The sequence below is a fragment of the Neomonachus schauinslandi genome, chromosome 13 (genome assembly GCF_002201575.2).
Source record: "Neomonachus schauinslandi chromosome 13, ASM220157v2, whole genome shotgun sequence".
Lineage (NCBI taxonomy): Eukaryota > Metazoa > Chordata > Mammalia > Carnivora > Phocidae > Neomonachus > Neomonachus schauinslandi.
Window position 1 is genome coordinate 51,867,147 of NC_058415.1, and position 24,484 is coordinate 51,891,630.

Consider the following 24,484-nt stretch of genomic DNA (forward strand, 5'->3'; position numbering starts at 1 on the left):
ATAAAAGGAGATCTTGGGAGAGAAATTTGCCCTCGCGTGCATTAGCTGTGGGAAGCCTGGAAAAGTGACTCACTTTTCTAAGTCCCGGTTTCTTCATCTTGAATATGTGTAAAACTATGTCTCTCTTTAGGGTTATTGATATAAAAGACCTATACTGATCCTGATATTCAGTTTAGGGTGGGTCTCATTATTATTGCATTCCTATTGTCATGTTGGACTCAAGAGAAAGAGACACATTGCTGCAGAAGAGACTTTGTAAAGATTGTCTCCAGCAGTATCTTGATTTCATGCTAAATCTTCTCCTTAGAATAAATAAATCCCTTCTAATGAAATGTTCCCTGTGCTCACTCAGGGATTTCCCGCCACTCAGTGCAAAACCACTGCGCACATCGCAGCAAGCTTTTAAGCCCTGGCAGGACTCTGCCTGACTGCCCGTTTAACCACACAGCCCATCACGCCAGCGCTATTTCCCTCACCACCGCGCACCCCAGAATCCCCTTCCTTTACGCCCGTGGCTTCCTCTGTCCCTCACTGAGGGTGACAGCAAGCTGTTGAGGGAAGAGGAGCATCTTTCCGGTCCTGGCTTTTTGCAGAAACCCACAGTCCTATCCTAGAAAGCCCTTCACCAAAGTCTGGAATCCTTTATTCACTTCGGATTGATTCATTTTCCACACCCCCTCCCTCAGTTTTCTACTCTACTTCGCCTTCCCTCACATCTCTGCTGATGACCTAGATCCTGCCTTTTGCTTACAAGACTGGGGACAGCCCAAACAGAGAGTCTACAAAGTCAGGCCAGAAATGCTTGGAATTGTCTCTGATTTATCACCATTCTTCTCTTATGTGGTTTTAGGTGGCATGTTGTGAGATTAATCATGACAGTTAATTTTTTAAATTCTTTCTTTCTTCTTTTTTTAGAGATTTAATTTATTTATTCATGAGAGAGAGAGAGAGACAGGCAGAGGGAGAAGCAGGCTCCCCAAGGAGCAGGGAGCCTGATGTGGGGCTCAGTCCCAGGACCCTGGAATCATGACCTGAGCTGAAGGCAGATGCTTAACCATCTAAGCCACCCAGGCACCCATGACAGTTAATTTTTAAACTATTAGTTTACCATGTTAAATGTAGTTTTAATTCTAAATTTTCATTTCAAAATTAATAACAGTCTTTCTTGTAAAATACATGTAACAAAAGGAAAGGTTAAAGGCATAATTACATATAATGCTTGATTAATGTCAGGGACCTTTAAAGACAGTCTCTATGAGTGTATATTAAAGTAGTATTTCCAAGTTAGAGAACTATGTCAACAGATCAGGATGATATGTTTGCTACTGTAAGGTACATGTTAATGTTTCATTTAGTGGCTTTCAATGTGTTTTATTGATTCTAAAGACTATAATTTGGTATGAAAAACCATTCTGGTCATCTTGGGTTTTAAAGAAAATGCTATTCACCTCAATACCAAGATACCCAGCAATGTGATTATAATATAACTAATAACAGATGGTTAAACAGGGCCCTATCTTAGAGTTATAACACTAACCATAACTCCTAGATCTGCCATTATCCTAAGAAGGAAGTTGTTGCTATAAAAAGATTAGACCCAAGATCTCCTCAAAGAGCCTAAAGAAGAGAAATGCTTATATAAGGAACTAATAATTATAACTGGCACCACAACAACAAACACTTACTGAGTGCTTATGAGGCATGTCAGGTATTCTGCTAAGCATTTTACATCTCATTTCCTTCTAGGGACCAAGGGTAAAATATTCTGAAGTTTGGCTGAAACAAATGAATGTCTGGGTAGAACTGCTACCTCTATAGACCATAAATAATAATAATAATAGCAGTAACTTATTTATACTGTGTCAGATATTCTGCTGAGTGTCTTATATGTCTGATCTCATTTAATTCTTACAATTGTACATGGGGCAGCTATTAAGATGTGCATGTTACCAATTGGGAATCATCTCTCAGATGACAAATCACTTGCCCAAGATCACAGAATTTGTAAGTGTCAGAGTTGGGATTCAAATCCAGGCCTCACTTAAAGCCAGTGCCTTTAAATGTAATAGTATATTTACAACTACAATTTGCTATAACCTGCCTCTTCGAAATACAAAAGGGTAACTTGCTAGGATGGTAGTATTCTAGTGACTTCTATCCAGAAAAATCCACACCCAACAGCATGGAAAGAGACAAAACCTTGCTTCTTTCTTCCAAGCATTTGAGATCTATAAAAATAAATTTTTAAAATTTGTGACTGTTTGTAAAAGAGAATCATACTTTACTTATAAAGGCAAGAAGCCATTTAATAAAAGTTTTTCCTTGGTACTTTACTTTATATTAAATCCTCCATACCCCTAAAAAAATTTTATTTGTCATTAGGTGATTTAAAAAATCTGTTACTAAATAATGGCAGTACTGGAAGCCATGAGAGAATAAGACACCCGTGATCTGATGCTGGACAAGTGAACCAAATGCCAGTTGGCCTCACTAACAAGACAGAGATGTATTTCCTACTGTTAACACAGAAGTTACAATTTTGATCTGAAGCACAAGTTTTGATATTCATTCATTCATTCATTCACTCATCAGATATGTTTACTGAAAATGTACATGGCTTTGGAATTAAGGTCTTAGAGAAGAAAGACAAAGACCTTGGTCTCAAGAATATTACATTTAATGAATCATATCTACATTTCCTTAACTATGCATATTTAGAAAGAAATTCTTACATTTTTCCCAGACTATAAGAGAACTTCCCTGAAAATAGATGATTCAATCATACAAAATGTACCGAATCTGGTTTACTTCTGGAGAGCCTTACTACAATGGTAATTTTCAATAAAACAGTTGGGGTGAAAGCCGGGCTGTGAGTTAGGAGTTTCCGGTAGTAGAGGTGTGAACGCACCCCAGCTCATTAGACGATGGTGTTGAAGAAGGTTGAGCTGAAGTTCACTTTCATTCATCTTGTGTCTTTTTTGGACTCCCTTCTCCAGCTATTTTCCACCGCTTTAAAGTGTTCCCTATCATTTTGGCCAAATGTGCATTGTGATGGAAAGGACATGATACTTTCAGCAGGATTACTTAATTAGGTTTAAGTAAGCACTACAGGCCAAGTAGGGTAGGTTTGTTTTCTAGCCATAAAAATGTGCCTGCAATGCTTGCTACGTTCCCAAGGAGAGAAACAGTGATTGATGTGATGATAAAACGATGAAGGGAAGGATAAAGCCTGAGAGATAAAAGTCTCAAAAGGGAAATAAAGGAGGGTAGCAGCTGCCCCCATCTTAATTGAAGCATGAATTTCAGGAACAGGATCTGAGGTTTAATTCAAGCACATACTGGGAGAGTTTGGGGGGGGGGTGTGTACCCATGCATGTGATGAAAAACGTGTAAGTTAAGTTCTTTTCATCCTTTGTATGAAGAGTTTTCAAACCATTTCTAAAAAAGGAAAAAGTTGCAAACGTAGAAGTTTATGGATTATCACTGAGAGATACTCATTTAGTCAGCATTTAACAGATAGGAACAGAATCAGTGATGAGCAGGAACTGTTCCAGGCACTGGTGACACAGCACTAAAAATAATACATTTCTGTACTCGTGGAACTGAATATTCTGAGTTTATCGTTTCTCTCTGCACATACCTTCCTTGCCCCTACCCCACCCATTGTCAGGGTCCTTTCCTTTAAGCACAGATTCGACTACATCACGTTCATATTTATAACACTGCAGCTGTGCATGCAAAGCACTCAGGTCCAGCCCCTACCTCTATGCTCCGCCTCTTCCTGCATGCCTCTCGACTCTCCAGGGGCAAGCTTTCCCTTCTGCAAAGGTAGCATTTATTTTTACATCAGGGTGGCTTTGCCATACTGTGCCCAGAGCTTAGAATGCTGTCATACCTATTTTCCATCAGTTAAAATTCTCCCCACTTTTTAGCTGTGCTGCTGAAATGCCTCCTAAGCCTCAAAGACCTTCTAAAACTCCAATCAGTTTAACGGCCCTTCATCTTAATTTATGGAGAATTCTGCTTGAAATATATCATTAAACTTTTTAGTTCATTTTACCTAAAGTTGAGCTATTTACATTTCAGTTTCACTTTGTGAGATGAACTCAGGGCAGGGAGGGTTGTTAAGACTGCATATCCCATTCCATGGGGCATGCTATTATTATCAGAAGTACTTTCAAAAAGTAATTTTGTATTTTGTATTTTGTCTTTCTAGCGTAATATTGCTTCTACATACAAGCATACAATAATGTAATCCTGAGCTAGGCAAACCTTTACTTTTTTTTTTTTTAAAGATTTTATTTATTTATTTGACAGAGAGAGACACAGCGAGAGAGGGAACACAAGCAGGGGGAGGGGGAGAGGGAGAAGCAGGCTTCCCGCGGAGCAGGGAGCCCAATGCGGGGCTCGATCCCAGGACCCCCGGATCATGACCTGAGCTGAAGGCAGTCGCTTAACCGACTGAGCCACCCAGGCGCCCAAACCTTTACTTTTAAAATGCTTTAAGAAAGAAAAATTGTTTTTAAGCTAGGAACAGTACAAATTTTTATGGCTTTGTTATAAACTTTTCAGAAGCAGAATTGGGAAGTTTTGGCACTTAACTTTATGGAGAAGCTAACAGGCATTGCTATAAAAAATGCAACTGCCCTTCTTAGAGAACAAAAATGAATTTAAAACTATAAAGCTATAATGTATAAATTTTCTGTTCATTTTTAAAGAGTTAACCTTTAACTGGGAAAATATATGAATTTACTGTCAAGTCTTTTATGTTCTTAGAGCCCCTCTATATCATATGTTTTTATACAGGACAGTGGAATGTACTATCTCTGTATCTCCTAATTAACAGGATTTACTTCAAAAGACTGTCCAAAGAGAAAAGACGTTATGTTTCTTTATAATACTCAGATCAAAAGCCCTTGTATTCTTTTACTATATTGATAACCTACACAGTTCAGAAAGATAAAGTACTCTAAAGAATAAAAATTCTGGTCTCACAGTAGAGGAGAGCTCTTCCTTTGTGATAAAATAAATAAGTGCTAATAATTGCATTATCACATGATTACCTTCAAAATAGATTTAATTTTATCCTTCTCCTTTTTGTTTTTTTCTTCTAAGTCTGATGTTTTAGCATACAGCCCAATTTTGTTGAAAATATAGAAGTACACACAATCAGGATGAAATTTATTTTGGACTCAGAGACTAAGACTTAAACATTTAAGAATATGTAAGTCTATCATGAAGCATTCTTGGTTTAATTATTTGCTTGATTTTAGTGCTACAAAGCCTGGAAATAAGTTGAGCTTTATTCCCCAAACGCATCCTGCATTTTGATGTCACTTTTATTTACATACTAGCAGAATTCTTCTAAGTATGGATAACCCACGTTGCCACTAAGCAGGACAATCGTCCACAACTCAGGTCATCAATAAGGGTTTCTGCCACGAGTCTGGTGATCTACACTCCTTCTAACAAATTTGAAATCTGTGTCTATTTGAGTTTTGTACTCACTTGATATCATCTTATAGAAAAATAAGTTATTATGGGATTGGGGAGGGATATTTATCAAACTTTAAAGAATCAATTATTCTCAGTCACTTGAGAAGTTCTCTTTTACATCCAAATAATTATCTTAGGCTATAATTTATTGACTGAGTTCCATTTATTTTCATAAAGTAAGAAAGCTATATTTGTAAAAAGTTCAAGTGACTTAGAATAATCGCCCTCCTTTTTTTCTCAGTTAATGAAGTTTACTTATGTTTTCTGTTTCTGTAACTGAACTTAAAGAAAATCTTGCTTTGGGGTGCATAAAATTCCAAGAAGTTGTAAAAGCTTTGATGGTCTTTAAGTCAGAGCCCAAGAATAATTTGTTGTTCTCCCAGGTATTTGTTGATAACAACTTCAAATTATGTTATGGAGGAGGAAGACAGTTAAGAAGATCTGACCAAACTATGAGCAATAGTGGAGAAGAGTTTCCAAAATGAAATAGAGAAAAGTAGCAAAAAGAATACTTAAATAAAAGTATAACATTGTAAATTCTAGGAGCCACAGTAATAACGAAGTATGTCATTGTGTCACCATTTTAAATAATACTTAGAGGAACAGAAATTAAGTGATAAATACAAATAAATAAAAGGCAGACTAATAGTATTATCTTCTAAATAAGAGTAACCCCGAGCATATTTATAAGATCATATACTATTAACTGACACATTTCTATATCATGTAAAATACAACTACTTAACAGCAACACTTTCCCTACACCATCTTCAAAAGTACAAATGCTTATCCCATTATAGTTCAGAGGAGTTACTTAAAGAGGAAATGTCCTTAGCTTGCAATTTTTGGCTATTGCATTAACCTGCATCCATACTATCTTGTGTCTGCTTCATGTGTATCTTAAAATAACTCCTCTCTCCTCTTGAGGAAAAATGGACTCAATTATTACTATATACATTCTCCTAAATCCAAGGGAGTACCATTTCAACAACCTGTTCAGTGGACTTAGAAAATAAATAGAAAAGCTATACATTATTCAATACATCTTGGCAACACACGAAAGCCCTTATAGCAAGTGATAAATGATCAGATGTCTTCCTCAAATCTTACCTGATTTACTCTTTTTAAAAATCCAACCCTTGCTGTCTACCATGCAAAGCTCCTGGCCACTGGGTGAAATCCAAACTGGGTAGTTGATCATGGTAATTCCAACATGTCATGGGCAGCAGCATCTCTCAAAGTCCCACAAGCCAATTGCTTGAAGCGAACCTGCAACAAACAAGGTATTTCTTCATTTTAATTGAAAAATAGTGAACCATGTCCTAGGTCCAGCAGGCATCACTACTTAATCAATAAGAGAATCATAAAGGAGTATGTGAGGGGCTATAAATGCCTCTCAAGATGCTGATAAACATTAAAGCCAGAAGACTGAACTTTATGTGCTACAAAGGTGTTTTTGCTGAGTGCATGCTCCTCTTAACAGTATTATTGATCTATTTAAGCTGTCAGTGTAAATAAACATTATTGATATTAAAACTCACACATTTTATGGCATGTACCCCTTCTCCTTCATGTAGGTGACCACTTGGAGTACCCAGAATATTTTTCTGTCTCTACCCATCATACTCTCAGGGTAACTGAGCAATGTGGTTCAACAGGACCAAACTCATTGGCAGCTAAAGAAAAATCCACATGATGGTTTAGATCAAAGATAGTTTCCTTTATTAGTTCTCACACTCTGGCCAGTGTCAACATTCCTTGTAAAAAACTTGCATCACGTCTGTAGGCTAGTGTGTGAGAAACGCCTTTGAGGGGCATATATGAGATGCTGCAAATTCAACAGCCACCTTTATCCATATGGAGACACAGAGTACAAAACAGTAACCAACATGAACACATTGTAGGCAGAATGTGTGCACAAAGGAAATGCCCACAGCCCAGGAAAGTAATTAGATGAGGAAATTTTGGGACAATCTACCACATACCTAATATTTCACAATCTGTGTCCATATGAAGAAATAAGCTGTTTAAACTTCATAAGCATGTTTGACTTCCATTCAAGGAGAAAAAAAAATGCACAATCAACAACTCCTATTTGTACTCATACCTGCCACACAGATGACTCTGTTCAACAGAAACTTAGAAGGATACTAATGAACAGACTAGCTTATTGGGCTTCCCAGAAGTAACTATTAGATTGCTTAGCTACAGTAACCATATTTAGTTATGCACATACAAAACCAGAATTATTACTGTTTTCTAAATAGTGCAACAGAAATGGCTGAGAGGTCATTCTAAGTCTGTAGGGGGGGGACTCATGTGGATGATTATGTGCTGCTGATTCACGGACACACGTGCAAAACCCGATTTTAATAAGCCACAGAATGATAGATCCTCATGCACCTGTGATTAGCGCTTCATGTATTACCATACGTCAACGTGGAGACTTCATTAAGAGGCACACGAGTGAGATACCCTCTTGCGCCTTTTCAGCAAAAATGGTAAGAAGGCAAGAGGTTGAAGTCAAGTGCATACCTCCAACTAAAATGCAATGCTTCAAAATCAGTCCTTAAAAGGAGAGGCATGTATGCCTGTGAACGATCATAAGTGATCGTTCTACAGTTCAGAACAGGAATGTCAATGCTATTAGTGACAGACATAGATATCCATACACCCAGACCCCGCAGCCCCGCCCCGCCAGCAAACACAGCCAGACACACACACACCCCTCAAGGTCAGAATGTTCTAAATGTGTTGATCCCAGCTCTGGTATTTGCTAACTAAAACCTTGGTCAACTTATGGATGTAAAATGTTTTATTTCATGCCAAAAATCAGTCTATTTCTTTGCTGCTTTATGTATGCTCTAAAAATTATCAGATCAATTCCCTTTTAAAAAAATCTGTTCTCATGAGCATAATCTTTTTGGTCTCTTGGCAGTCATGCAGGATATTGAAAGAAGTCATACACTGGTGGACCTAATGACAGGGAAGTGTTTATAAACATAATCTCCACGCTCCCACACTGACTTTGAAATGGAAACATTTTAAAAGCTACCTGCTTTGGAAGCACCTGTCTGTCTGTGCCCTAGTGTGACTTCTCCAACTTGAGTTCTGCAACTTACTACAAAAGAGTAAAAAATAAGTAAATCACTGTAACTACTTGCTTTCGAAAAGGGGCTTTATTTCATTATACCAAAATGATGCTATTGATCCCTTCTTTGAAGGGGTGGGTTGTGTGTATTTTCTTCAGTATTGATGGTTTTCCACTGACTATTGATCACTGACTTATCCATTAACTTACTTATTCATTCCACAGCTTTGAATTGAGTACCTCAGTTGTTCCAGGTTTAGTGCCAGATAGAAAATGAAAAGACACACATTCTTCCCTAAAAAAAAATTGCTATCTATTCTATTCTGATTTGTTGGCATGTATTTGTAACAAAGAAAGGAAGCCACATTAGACCATATCAAAATAATTGGCCTTATTTTATATCCTAGTCCTAGATGACTGGACCATGGGATTTTATGAAGTTTGTCAGTGAGTATAGCATTATAGGCCAAAGGCAAAGCTGCAATCTAAAATGACTGATTCATACAGCTGACTCATACAAAGCTTTTACTGGATGTGATGGTTTTGAGTTTTTTTTTTTTTTCCATAAGCCAATTAACTGTCAAAATAGTTCAGAAAAATCCAACCAATTAGTACATTGATGTTTCTGGCATCCAGTATGGAGTCAGTGCCCCCAGGTGTGTGTACTGGGCATCACATACAATCCTGTGCAATCTACATCACAGTTCACAGATTTGTGTTTTAACAGGTGGGGGTGGGGCCTGTTGTACAACAAGTTACTTCATGCAATTTTTGTATAACCCATTCCATGTGTTTTCTCAAAGAAGATACATAAAATACATAAAATTAAATGCATGTATTTTTCTCAAAAAGAAATCCATGAGGCATTCATGAGAACTACTAATACCATGACATTGGTTTGAAACTTTATTCTATGACCAATATTCAGAATGAAAAAAAAATGCTTAAAATAAATTTTTCACTTCTCTCTCTCTTTAAATATGCTGTTGAATAAGAACATGAAAACAAAAGGTACAGAAAATGCTTTAAATAATGCTCCTGGAAATTAAGTAAGTTTTACTAAAATCAATATGGTTTCCAAACAGTTTAATTTTCTTCTATTTTCTCATCTTATGTTTTTTGAGCCTCTGCTTATTACTGGGATGATTTGTCTGAGACCAAGCCTTTTAAAATATAAATATAAATGCTGTTATCTTTTTTTTTTTAGAAACTTGTATTCTTTCAAAAATGAGCTTTGAATGAGCGCATCGTACTGTATGTAAATTATACCTCAATAATGTTGATTTAAATTTTATCAATGAATTTTTGACAATGTTCAGAGAGGTTCTAGGTAGGGGCATGGTATACAGAACCTATTGATAAAACACAGCTGTGCATGAATTTAAAACAAAACAGGACCAAAATAAAATTTGAAAATAGTAGAAGAAATTCAAACATTCACAGACCCTATTTTTTTTTTTGCTTCTTGGTCAACTGGCCTTAAGTGCTTTGTAATTGACTTTTGGTCTTCTTTGTCTTTCTTTATGCACACTAACCACTACCCTTTTAGTTTATCTTACTGCTTTGAAGAAAGCTTTCCAAAGGATCCCCTCAGCACTTAGGCACTCATTTTATAGGCTATTGATTTGTACTTGTTGATATATTGTTCTTTAAACTGTATCTCAGGGATGTGCTTCATCTTCCCCATGGAGTTGTGCTGCACAGCCCCCTGGGTAGCCAGCAGAACTGGAAGCGCATTTAGCACTTTGTGAGTTCAGTGCATTTGTGAAATGACTGCTCGGTGCATTTTGCAAGCTTTGTATCTAGGTTACTCATTTTCCCCACACAAACATCAAGATATAATCATCAAGAATATAGGAATAAGTAGGTTATCAATGATCAAAGTTGTGAGGCTTTCTGCCTCAGAAATTTCAAATAGGTCCCTTTTATAGGTGAGATTGGGAAAGAGAAGGTGCCACCATTTTTAGTTACAAAATGATTGTGTCTAAATTATTTTATTCTTCTTCTTCATTTAGTCAGATGTAGAAGTCACAGATTATTTCCCAGCGGGTGGGGGTTATCAACAAAAATGTATATGCCTGTTGCTGTCTTATGTACAGTTTCTCATTTCTCAAAAACCATGCAAAGTATTATAATCATGTCCACTTTAAGGTGATTAAAATAAGAACCAGAGAGTTTAAGTTATTGTCCAAGGACATAGAGCCTTTGAAAAATGGAGTGGAGATACAGTTCATTGATAGTGCTGTACTGTCAATTCCACATCCTTAGAAATTGAGTTTGAGAGATTTGCTCAATATACGAATGAAAATTTGAGTCTCAGGGAAATGAAGTGACATACCAGAGGTCATTAGGATCACAGTAGGATCTGGATGAGTACATAAACCCATGATGCACCTGTATTTCTAATACACCATTCTCTCACCCAGCTTACTCAGCATGGTGTCTAAACAACATTATAGATTTCCAATTCACTTGGATTTTAAATAACCATGCTTTGAGTAGGTTTTATTTTAGAAAGAAGATACCAAAAGTCAACAAACAAAATAACAGGATTTCTGCGTACTCAATTTTAAATGAGTTAAATTCTCTGAAAGCAACAGATGACAACTTTCTCTCCCTCTTTCAAGCCATTTTTTTTCCCAATGAAAAAAATACAGACACAAGGAGAAGACTGTGATGATAGATTGTGACAAAGACTATGATTAGATTAAAATATAAATAGCACATTGGCGTTTTGTGGATAGCACATTTGGTACGTTTAGCTACATTATGAGTAATTACAAACTTAAAATAATATTCCAAGATACTCATTTAATATTTTTACTTTGGAAACCTGGCAGGCAGGAAGCCCTTTGGGTAAGAAAAAACAAAATTTAGGGCAATTCTATCAATATCTGAGAATACAGTGCCTGATGCTAACACACGACAATTCTCTTTGTTGCTATCTTTGCTCAAAGATACCTAATTCTGAATTTGATTATGATCTATAAACTCTGACATTCAAGTAATCCATATTCCTGTTTGTATTTTCCTAAAATAAGGGATCGAATTAGTCACATTTCTAAATTTTCTACAGATGACACTTGTCTCTACTTTTTCCTCTCTCCTGTGTTTTCCATTCTTTGTTCCTTTTTTTCATCTTTCCTCCTTTTCTTCCTTTCCCCATTATCTTCTTCTCTTCCTTACCTCTTCCCATCCTTCCTTCTACTCTCTCTTCTTTTCCTTCCTTACTGCCCTTGCATTTCAACAAATATTTAAGTATCCATTGCATTCCGTATAATATGCGGGGCTCTGAGCACAAGGCAAGTACAAAGACTTAGTTCCTGCCCGGGTATTACTCATAGTCTGGCAGAGTGGACAAAGAAGAGGGGCAGGGACCGAATCTGCATTGACTTCAGAATATGTCATACCTGAGGAGAAAAAGAGTTCATAATGTGACCCTAGCTTGGCAGGCCTCATCAAATTAAAATTTACAAAGCATATTTCATCATCCCTTGGAAGTTCCCAAATACCTCACTCTGAGTTTTCTCTGGTTTAAAGAGTGATTCTTTAAATTTTCAGGGCTCACAAACAAGTGTCTCAGGGTCAGGTGTATCCCTTACATGCGAACTACAACCAGAAGCCAATGAGCTAGTCAACAGTGAACTGAAGGAAGCAAACTTAGCCTAAGGGCATTACAGACAACATTTTAAAAACTATTTTTGTCAGGCAGAACACATTTGTGAACTGGTTTTGGTCCTTGGCCGCTGGTTTGAGATCCTGCTTTACAACCATTGTTCACCATCCACTGCTATTTTGGTAAAATCCGTGGTAGGTAAAAACTTCTCCCCAAAGTCTTTCTAGAGGGATGGAGAAAAGCCCTCTAAAACCAGCTCATCAAAATCACCAATGAATATGTTTAAGAGTGTGGATTCTGGGGCTCCACCCCAGAATTAATAAATCCCTATTTTTGGAGTAAGATTGGGAATTCTGCAGATGACAATTCCCTAGATTACACTTACACATACCACTGTTTAAGAACCACTCTCCTAGAACGAAACCTATTTTTGACATTTCTCATTACATTCCCATAACTTTTAATTTATAACTTATTTCTTTTTTAATTTCAAATAAATTAGCCTATTTTAGAAAAGCTATTCTTCCATGAATTGCATAAATTGATAAATCTCTTTTAATGATCAATATTTTTCCTTCAACTATTTAAGAACTTATTTTAATGTTCAATATACACATGATCTTCACCATTCTTTTTATTTAATATAGCTTTATTGTTTTCAACACCAAAGAGACTCCCTAAGAATAGAGAGAAACCATTATGAGGAGGAATCAAGTTCTCTTTGGTGTAAGAAGGCACTGTACCTAGAATGGGAAACAAGAAATGAAGGGGGTTTGGTGATATCATCAACGACTTCCATTTCATGAAGAAAAAACTTATGTCTCTGTACACGACCACCATCAATAACAGGGCCACACACAGCATAAATCTGACAGCAATTACACTTCCTCATGGACACAGTCAGCATACTCGAGATTTGCAGCCCCCTTTAGAGACGTGGCGGTGGTAGTTTTTCAGGATTTGGAGAGTTTTCTAGAGAGAAGTATTTGACAAGTAACCACGGTGAATTAGCGTGCTGTGGGAGTGCTCTACACACATGTTCTCATTTCATCTTCACAACAAACCTGGGACACAGACATTATCATTCCCACTTGGCGACGGAGAACTAAAGTCAGAGAGGGTGAGTGGTCAACAGGAGGCCAAAAAGCTAAAAAGGGAGACTGGTTTTTTGGTTGAATAGGCCATGATTTTTTTTGATATAAGTAAATGGTCTGTATGTTGTTTGCCTATCAATTTGCTTTTTTCCAGGAATAAATCCAGGTCAACCATTTCTTCTTTAATTTTTTTTGAGAGAGAGAGAGAGGGAGCGTGGGTGCATGTGCAAGAGTGCCAGTGGCGGAGGACCAAAGGGAGAGGGAGAGAGGGGATCTCGAGCAGACTCCCCGCCTGGGTGCAGAGCCCCGTGATGCGATGTGACCTGAAGATCACGACCTGAGCCAAAATCAAGAGTTGGACCGTCCAGTTTAACCGACTGAGCCACCCAGGCACCCCTCCCTTTTCTATTTCTAATGCCTGCTCTTCTCTAACTACTACATTCTACTTTATCCCAACATCAGATACCTAGAGATAAAATACAAGAGAGACAGTATAATGTTTTGTTTTGCTTTGTTTTTGTTTTCAGCTGTCCAGAAACCAACACATTCCTCTTCCTATGAGCTTTCTGACTTTTATTAGGAAAGCAGGATGGACCTTGAATTATTGCATTATTATTGCATGTTGCATTATTAACATAAGAATAATCTTAGAGAAAAGAGAAATCCTTTCCCCTCATACCTGGGCGAATGAGGGGGGCTTGGAAGTGACCTAAACTCAACCAATATGCCCTCAACTTGGATGTTTGAGAGAATGACACAAAGATGAAAAAAATCTATGTGTGTGTGTGTGTGTGTGTGTGTGTGTATTTTAAGGTCAGACTCATACCAGTGGTGACTAAAGCACTAGGTTTTCCTGCAGTGTGACCTTATGTATTTTCCCAGCACCTAGCCACCCAAGCTTTCTTGTTCCTTTCCCTATGCTATTTTGTGAGTTTTGAATCTCCTGCTAAATTCTTTTTCTGCTTAAGAGAGCCAGAGTCATTTTCCAGTACTTTCAACTAAAAATTCTGACTGATACATAAATTTGCTTTTCAGATTGATAGAAAGTCTACTAGGACCCACCTAGGAGACTGACTCAAAGTAACATGGAGTATATCAAAGAGAATAGCAAAAAAGAGAGGAAAGCAGGAAAAAGAAAATTTAAATAGAGAAACTGTGGCTGAAGTTATGATGCATGTAGTAAAATTACCAATAAAATGGAAAGTCTGTAAAGTAAGTTGCAAATCAGATATTTTAGCAAACGCCTTAATTGTGCTACTTATCAATGTTTTTAAGGAGAATATAGAAAATGACTTCCAGATATAATGGGATAGCTAAACAACTGATAAAAGACATTCTCAACTTTTAATGTTTGAGGGCCCCTCTCCTGAGCTCCCCGTGAAACCATACTTCAATTTTTACCAAGGTCAGAATGACTTAACCAAACTTCAAAGCATTGGCTCTACTTCTACAGTGAGCACACACTGTACATCTGCTTAGTTAACAAGTAACTTAAAAGAAACATTTGAAGCTAAAGAGTAAAAATCTCCCAAAGTTCCATTGCACATTCTAAAAGCACAAGATAAAGTTTGTAATGATCTGGAATGTCCTTAAGGTGTCATGATGATTCATAACTCTTTTTTTTTTTTAAGATTTTATTTATTTATTTGACAGAGAGAGACACAGCAAGAGAGTGAACACAAGCAGGGGGAGTGGGAGAGGGAGAAGCAGGCTTCCCGCCAAGCAGGGAACCCTGATGCGGGGCTCGATCCCAGGACCCTGGGATCATGACCTGAGCAGAAGGCAGATGCTTAACGACTGAGCCACCCAGTTGCCCCGATAACTCCTGATGTAACAGAAAACATATATTACTCTGCATTAAACATTCCTTCTCCAGAGCACTCTCTTTTTGTGAAGATTGTGTATCCCAATTCCAATAAAACTCTCTTCCTTTTTTTTTTTTTTTAAGAAATCTAAAAGGTTTCTTCATTTTGGGTGGATACAACTTTACAATATAGACACATTAAATTAGAAGTGATGTGCTTCACACACACACACAGATGCAGCCACGAGAAAGAAGGGTTCTTGTCATTTGCCACACCATGAATGGACCTTGAGGTCCTTATGCTAAGTGATATAAGTAAGACAGAGAAAGATAAACACTATATGATATATTTGGACTCCAAATATGATTATATTTAGACTCTTAAAAAGCCAAACTCATAGTATAGTAGTTACCAGAGACTGGAGGTTAGGAAACATAATGAGATGTCGGTCGAAGGTATAAATTTCCACTTATGAACTTATTCCAGATGAATAAGTTCTGGGGATCTAATACACAACATTGTGATTATGGTTAGTAATGGTATAATGGTTATAATATGGTATAATATACTTGAAAGTTGTTAAGAGAGCAAATCTTCAGTGTTTTCATCACAAAAAAGAAAACGTGACGTGATGGAGGTATTAGCTAGCAACACAGTGGTAATCATTTTGCAATATATATAAGTGTATCAAATCAACATACTATATACCTTAACCGTACACAATGCTACATGTCAGTAGTATATCAATAAATCTGGGGGAAAAAGACTGGTTTAACATTTGGAAAACAATCAATGCAACCATATTAACCATACTAACAAACTAAAGAGAAATCATATGATCAATCATTTTAGTAGACACAGAATAAGCGTTTGACAAAATCCAACAACTTTTCCTGACCAAAAGGAACTTTGAGCAAACAGGGTATAGGTGGTAATTTCATCAACTAATACAGGACACTACAAAGGACAGATAATATCATACTTAATGGTGAAAGATGCTTTCCCCCTAAGGTCAGGAAAACATAAGGATGTTAATTCCCACAATTGCTATCCAACGTTGTAATGCAACTCCTACCCAGCTCAATAAGGCAATAAATAAACAGCATTCAAATTGAAAAGGAAGAGGTAAACTGTCTTTATATACAGATAATATGATTTTCTACGTGGAAAATCCACTGAAATCCACACAAAAAGTACTAGGACTGATTAATGTGTGTGTTTAACAAAGTTGCACAATACATAAATTACATGCAAACATTAACTATAATTCCATATTCTAGCAACAAAACATTAGGCATTTGAAATTTACAAAAAACTTCAGTACCATTTACAATAGCATAAAATTACACTAAATACATGGAGATAAATCTAGCACAAAATATTTGCAAGACCTGTACACTGAAAACTACAAAACACTGCTGACAGAAATTTAAAAAGACCTATATAAATGTAGAGATATACTGTGTTGGAAAGCTCATTACTGTTAGGATATCAATTTCCCCCCAATTAATCTATTCTTTAATACTATCAGAGCTTCAGTGGGATATTTTTAATAGAAATTACAAACATTCTAGGAGCACCTGTGTGGCTCAGTCTGTTAAGCGTCTGCCTTTGGCTAGGTCACGGTCCTGGGATCAAGCCCCATGTTGGGCTCCCTACTCAGTGGGGAGTCTGCTTCTCCCTCTGTCCTTTCCCCCTGCTCATGCTCTCTTTCTCTTTCAAATGAATAAATAAGATCTTTTAAAAAATTACAAACTGATTCTAAAATTTGTATGAAAATGCAAAGAGCCTAGAATAACCTCTGCTCCCCCCAAGAAACTTTTAAAATTAAAAATGAAGTTGAAGGGCAAATTATACCTTATTGCAAGACTATTAAAAAGCTACATTTATCATGTTATCAAGTGTGATTCAGTGTGAAAACAGACAACTAAATAAATAGGACAAAATAGAGTCTAGAAATACACCCACATATAGATGGATAATTGGTTTTCAACAAAGGTACAAAGACAATTCCGTGAAGAAAGGATAGTCTTTTCAACAGTTGGCTCTAGAACAACTAGATATCTGTATGTGTGCGCATGCATGCACACACACACACACACAAACACAAAGAGAGAAGGAAAATAATTTTAATTCCTACCTCATACTATATAATACAGAAAAATTCATTCAAGGATCATAGTCCTAAAACTAGAAAAAACTAGAAAGCCTCTTGAAGAAAACATAGGAGAAAATCTTTATGTCTTTGGGTTAGGTAAAGATTTCTTAGATATTACACCAAAAACATAATCATAAAAAAAATCAATAAATTAGATTATTCAAAATTCAAAACTTTCTGCTTTGTTAAGAGAATGAAAAAAAACCTCATAAGCTGGAGGAAATATTTACAAATTATATAAAGAACTTATATCTAGACTATATAAAGAACTCAAAACTCAATCATAAGAAAACAAAAAACTCAACCGAAAAAAAAAAAAAGAAAGAAATGGAAAAAAGATTTGAATTGACATTCACCAAAGAAGTTATATGGATGACAAACCAATACATTAAATGATGCTCAACATCACCAAAATGTCCTTAGGTAAAGTCCTTAGGTAAAGTCCTTAGGTAAAGGCAAATAAAAACCACCATGAGATACTACTATACACCTGTTAGATTACCTAAAATTAAAAAGACTGGCCATCCACATCAAGTATTGGCAAGGGTATGGAGAAACCCAAACTCATACAATGCTGATGGGACTATAAATGGTACAATAGTTTTGTTCTTTTCTTTTTTTTTTTTTTACAGCTCTGTTGAGGTATCATTGACAGAACTGTAAGATATTTAAAGTATACAGTGTGATGATTTGATATGCATATATATTTTGAAAGGATTTTCCATACTAAGTTAGTTAACACCAGCTACCACCTCACATATTTCTTTGGGGAGGAGGGAGTCAGTGAGAACACTTAAGTTCTACTTTCTTAGCAAATTCCAATTATACAATACAGTGTTATCAACTATAATCGCCATGTTATACATTACATCCTCAGATCTTACTCATCTTATAACTGAAAGTTTATACCCTTTTACCAATCTCTTCCTATTTCCCTCACCCTCCAGCATCTGGCAACTGGTGGAAAGTAGTTTGAAGTTTCTTGAGAATTTTAACATACACCAACTCTATGATCTAGTCATTCAACTTCTAGGTCTTTATTCACAAGAAATGAAACATATGTCCATACAAAGATTTATATACATCTGTTAAGAACAGTTTTTTTTTGTATTAGACAACAGCTGGAAACTACTTAGATGTCCATCAATAAGTGAATGAATAAATAGTATTATATCCATATAATGAAATTCTACTCTGTATTAAAAAGGAACTGTCCTTCTTGTTATACATAACACATTAATGATTCACAAAATAATTATGCTACATGAAAGATGCCAGATTCTTCCACCCTAAAAAAAGAGTACAAACTCTACATCCATTTCTATAAATTTCTAGGAAATAAAAATTCAAATTAATTACAGTTACAGGAAGCACTTAAGTGTTTGCCTGGTGATGGGGAGAGGGAGCAGGAAGGAGAAATTAAAAAGACATACAAGAAAACTTTTGAGGGTGATTGATATGTTCATATCTTGACTGTAATGATGGTTTCATGAGTGTAAACATGCATCAAAACAAACAAAAAATGTACACTTTAAATATGCACAGTGTTTATATGTAAATAATACTTCAATAAAACGGATTTAAAAAACCAGATGGGATATAAGTATAAAGTTATATCTGATGATCTCTTTGAAGTAAATCCTCTATCTGTAGTAACTGACAAAGAAAAACTGTCCCAAATGTGGTTGGGAACACAATTTCCTTGAGCAGAGAAACTCTCATCTTTCTTCTAGGAAGAAATTTACAATCCCGATGAGATGCTGAAGAAATTCCTAATAAACTTGAACAATAGGAAGGCCTCTTCTAAGATTAAGATGCCACTCAATAGCTGTTAATCAGGTATCTAATGCTCTTTAGCTAAATATTCTTTTTTCTTGTATCCAGATAGCTAATGATTACATAATCAATCTTTTTACTTTAAACATATCTTTACCAAGAAAGAATGTTTTTTGGACAGCTTAGCCATCTTCTCTTGCAGACTTTGAAAGAAAACTGTGACATAGGGCTCTTAACAGATTTGCTAAATTTTTTATTTTTAAATTGTGAATCATGTAAACAAAGATGAGAAGGAGGGAAGGAAGTCAGGGGAGAGAGAAGAGAGGATGGCCCAAGGGAATGGAGAAATGACTAGTGGAAACCGAATGACTGAAATTTTGAGGAGAAAAAAAACACTTTGAAATTTAAAAAATTAAAGTGGATGATTAGGAATGAGATTTTGAGATTAATGGTAAACTTGCAAAGTAGCTGAGTAGGAGGATCACAGAGATAAACTTATTAACATGCACAGTACTGTGTACTATTATAATGCTTTATTCTGATTAAGGGACTTGATAGTATTTACAAAATCATTAGGTTGGGTTCAAATAAGTCCCTCTCCCTCTACCAAAAATGTATTTCTGCCTTTACACAAAACAGAGTACAATTACCATTGGTCTGAGAAAACTTTAACAGTTTTATCAGCATGGGTTAATGCAAAATAAACTTGCCAAAGGCTTACTGCAGTTGCTGTTTCCATTCGAAATCATCGCTTACATTACACTCATCCTATAGGAGATTTCACAATGGAAGAAATCACCTTGTGCCTTTACATTTAATCAGAGCTCTGCTGTGTCAGGAAAAAAGGAAAGCCTGACCTTCTTGCTTTTAATGACCCAGAGGGAGTTATCTATTACCTTAAATGCCATGACAACCCACAAAATATAAAGGATTTAAGGCAGAGACAATATATCACCCCAACTTTTCATACAAACTGATTAATAGTCCAGGTACCAAGCAAAATACCAACAGAGAATAATCCTGACACCTGTTCCAAGGACTGATGAAGAAACTATGCTGAATGAAAGTTTAATCACTGATTTCCTTTGCACAGCCAGTTTCCTAACGAGACCACATAATTACAAGTGAGAGGCTTCAAATCCTTGGCTAATACATAATTATATCTGGAAGCATAACTACTAAACTAGGAAATTGAATCATTTCAAGAGGATGCTTTTCACGCACAAAATAGTCAGGGATATATTTAACAAGGGGGACTCTGGGCTTCTGTTTACAGATTTAAAATCTTTGGTACAATTTTGGAAAGACCCAAAAAGCCCACTATAAGGATTCTGATACTCTGTGGAAGAATAATTCAGTCAAAAAGATAGTAGATGATATTTTGTAAAGGAAGCTTTGCTAAGCTTCAATTTAAGGGGTTCATTATATTTTGGAAATAGTTACAATATCCATTTTTAAGGGATGATTCAAACTCCTGAAGTTGCACATGTAAAGATGAGAAGAAATTGAAATCTGTCAATCATTGTCATCATCCTCTTTAAGGCAGCCCACTCTTACACTGTTGGGCAGAGAGGCTGCAAGCTCTCAGAAACGCCTTCAAACATTTTTTATCTCCAATTCTCTTTTGAAGAAAGTTGCTTCTCAAGCTCAAGCTTTTAAATGAAATCAGTGTCAAGTAATAAATGCTTTCCCTAATGTAAATTGAGAACCAGGAGAATGTACAAGTACCAATGAATATTAACCAGAAGTCCTATCCACATGATCAGTCAGCCTGATTTGCACATGCATGTGAGATTTGCGCATGCATGTGAACCGTTCTTGTTTGAAAAAGACCTTAAATGTGGATGGACAGACTCAGGTGCTTCAAACCTTGTGAACTTCAAACCTTGTGACCAGTGAGAACTGACTTTTAATCTTGTTAAGTCCTGTAATATGATTGTAGCATGGAATTCTACGCTTGAATGCAACTGGATCCATGGTTATGGTGATCAAAAAGTTGATCACTAAAACCCAAATCTTCCAATTTTAAATTCAACACAAAGTTCAGAAATCAGAGAGCCAATGAATTTTAAAGCAGCCAAGAAACCTAATCATATACTCTAATTCCTCCCCCTAACTCTCTCCTGTTCCCTTTTCAAGAAATAACCGAGGGCCTTCTATGTTCAAAGCACTGAGCTTATTTTACAGTTAAAGAAGTTAGCATCCAAAAAGATAAGATGGTTTCCCCAAGGCAATTTGTGTGAGCTGGGCTTTCTTAATGACCATTACAAAATCAAGTTCTCCAATCCATTGCTCTTTGACTGTGTCATGTTATGTCCCATTAAAAATCTGAATTCATGAACCTCAGTGGAAAACAGTGGCAAAGATTAAATATAGAAAAATATTAGGGGAACAGAATACTTTACAATATCCTAATAACCCCAAAACAAAGAGTGGCAACATAATCATAGATCAATAGAGACATACCCTTGGTCTGATGTAATGTGACTTTTCAGAGGACAAACATTTACATCTTACACTTGTTCCCTGTGTCGTATGTCCTTTATTTCTGGAAGCTTTCTAGATGACCAGCTGTTTGTTCTTTTTTTTTTTCTGAAGGAATGTAAACTATTTTTATCACTTAAAAACACAGCATTCAAATCGCTAGATTTAATAAAAAGAAGATGAGATAGTTAATTTAATGAGGGAGACTTAGCAAGTTTGGTTGGATTATTTAGTGGTTTAGATCATTTCACCAATATTATCCAAGAGGAGTGTGTCACTCCCCAGGGTGCACAAGAATGCCCACTGGAGACCAGCAAGAAAATTCCAGAACTTTATTTATATTTTTTATTTCATCCTTCTCTAACTTCTATTTTACATATCTTTATTAGAGTAAAAACTATGCATATCAGCTTCAAAGTACATAATTCCTTATATAGGGTATAATAAAGGTATAGGATTCATGAAGATGCAGCAGAGTTTATTGGTTAAGGGCACAGGTCCCAGGGCCAGGCTGAAATTTAAAGTCTAAAAAGGCTCTATCATTTACCACTTATCTATGTGCTTAGTACTATAATGACCCAAACAGAAGAGATCAAGGAGATGTTAAAAAATACACACAAACTAAGTACATAAGAGTGTGGAGGAGGGTGTATAATTTATACTGAGAAGTCAAAGAAGACCTTCCAGATAAACATTTTAATCTGACACTTGAATGATTAGTAAGAATTAGGATGGGGACTCTTAGCTACACTTACCTGCTAGCCATCCAAAGAATACAGAAGGCTCCCTACTTACTTTGCTTCCACTCATTGCCAAAACTCTTTCACATCAACTGGGCACATACTGGGGTGCCTGGGTGGCTCAGTCGGTTAAGTCTCCTGGGGTCCTGGGATAGAACCCTGTGTCCAGGCTCCCTGGGTTCCCTGCAGGGAGCCTGCTTCTCCCTCTTCCTCTGCCCCTCCCCCCTGCTCATGCTCACTCTCTCTCTCTCAAATAAATAAAATCTTTAAAAAAAGTGAGCATATACTATGTACCAGGCATTATGCTATTCCACCTATGTGACAGCATCCATGCCTCATAACCTTATGTTGAAGATACCGTTGTTTTTAGAAAAATAGATTTCAGAGAAGTATATCCTTTTTCATTGTATTTACGTATTCCAATTAAAACAAAAAGTTACGCAGGCCACAGTAAAATTCTGAACTCTGAAGAGTCAGCTCAGCTCTTCTTGAGGCATGTAGTTAGCATACTACACATTTCGTCCATCTAAGTTCTAACACGTATATTTGTCAGAGAGAGAGGTATAATTATCTTGAAAGAATGCACGTTCTATATTGAGCTTACCTTATGTATCTCAAGTTTGGAGACCGAGAAGCAAAGTTTTATTTGATGATGAGGATTCCTTTCTAATCTGTGTCAAACAATAGCATCCTAAGATGACTTAAATACAAACCTTATAAAAGTGGCTGGAAAATGTTTCTAGCTTAGGTTAAACATGTTTCGTAACTTTATCAGTGAAAATTTTTCAGATTGTCATTATCAGTAGAATATGTAAAATAGCTAAAAGTGGGGCTCTTCTAGGTGAAAGAAGGTTGAAATAGGCCATGGGAGTTCTAATGAACATAATTTGAAATTTGAATATTGTAAGGTTGAAATTTTAATGGATCGAACTTCCATTTCATTACTCTGAAAACCAGGATTTTGGTGAACGAGGTATTTTCAACAGGCACTTATCTTATGTGCCTCCTCCCCCTTCTTCTGCCCTTGTTCACATGAAAGTGGGTTGATGGTAGAGATGAAATATTGTATTAATTCATACACAGTACAAGAACAGCTAGCTGTGTTAGCAGTTACTAACTTTCAAAGGCTCCCAGTCTGCTAATTTAAGTCACACTTTTGTCTGCCACACAGACTATGGCCTAACTTTTAGAGGCTCAATAATGCAATCCAGTCAAATCCAGCTCAAGACTTTGTTGAAACTAAGCATATCAAAAAAGGAAGAGATAAAGAGGTAGCTTGGTTGGTCCTTCTCTCAGACATCTGTGCAGCGAGTCACATCAAAAGATCATCAGCAAGTAATACGCATATGCTGCAGCCATACGAGAAACAACCCAGTTGAAACAGGTCACTGTCTCTTCATCCCACCAGGATTCCCACATCCTTTCAAGGTTCACCGAGTTAATACCAGGCTACGACTGGACTAATTTGCCTCACAATTGGAACAACAAAGATTCAAAGCACTTCTACCTTCAAAAACACCTAAGAGAGGCAAAGAAAGGAATTTAATTTCTTTATTTCTCTGGACACCATAAATTGAATCAGAACTCTGCATCGCAAATGAGCACTTAAAAAAGTTTGGTGCGGAGCATGAACGCCACGTTGTACACAAACTTCTATTTACATTATTGGTTTATTCATGAACATGTATCATACTGTTGTTTAATCTCCAAATTTCTTTTGTGAAGGAGAAAATTAATGTTTGTCGAGTGTGGACTGTATTCGTCCTGGTAGAAGTCTCTCAATAACTTGGAGATTACTTTTACCAAGTTTGAAGAGGTGATATGGCATGGCCAAAGTCATAAGATTTGCAACAATCAGCAGTAGAGTAAGATATTTGTTTGGCTGGAGCTATAGTTCCTGCTTTTCTAAAACTATAGTCAAAATAATTTGTTCAGATAACTAGCTTCAAAGGGCAAAAGATTGGCTGTCCTACTGATGGGATTCTCCCTGGCATTATTGGTCATGTGGTATTTAATTAGTAGGTGTGACCCACAAAAGATATCCCAAAATTTGAAAATACGTGGTCATAAAAAGATACTCTCCAAAATGTTCATGTTATTAAAAATTGCGGTAATAATAAAATCATCACTTCTTGAATGTTTTCTCCAGGCCAGGCACTGTTCCAAGCAGGTGTTTAAGAAACATTATTCCATTTAATCCTCATAACAACCCGTATTATTTTCC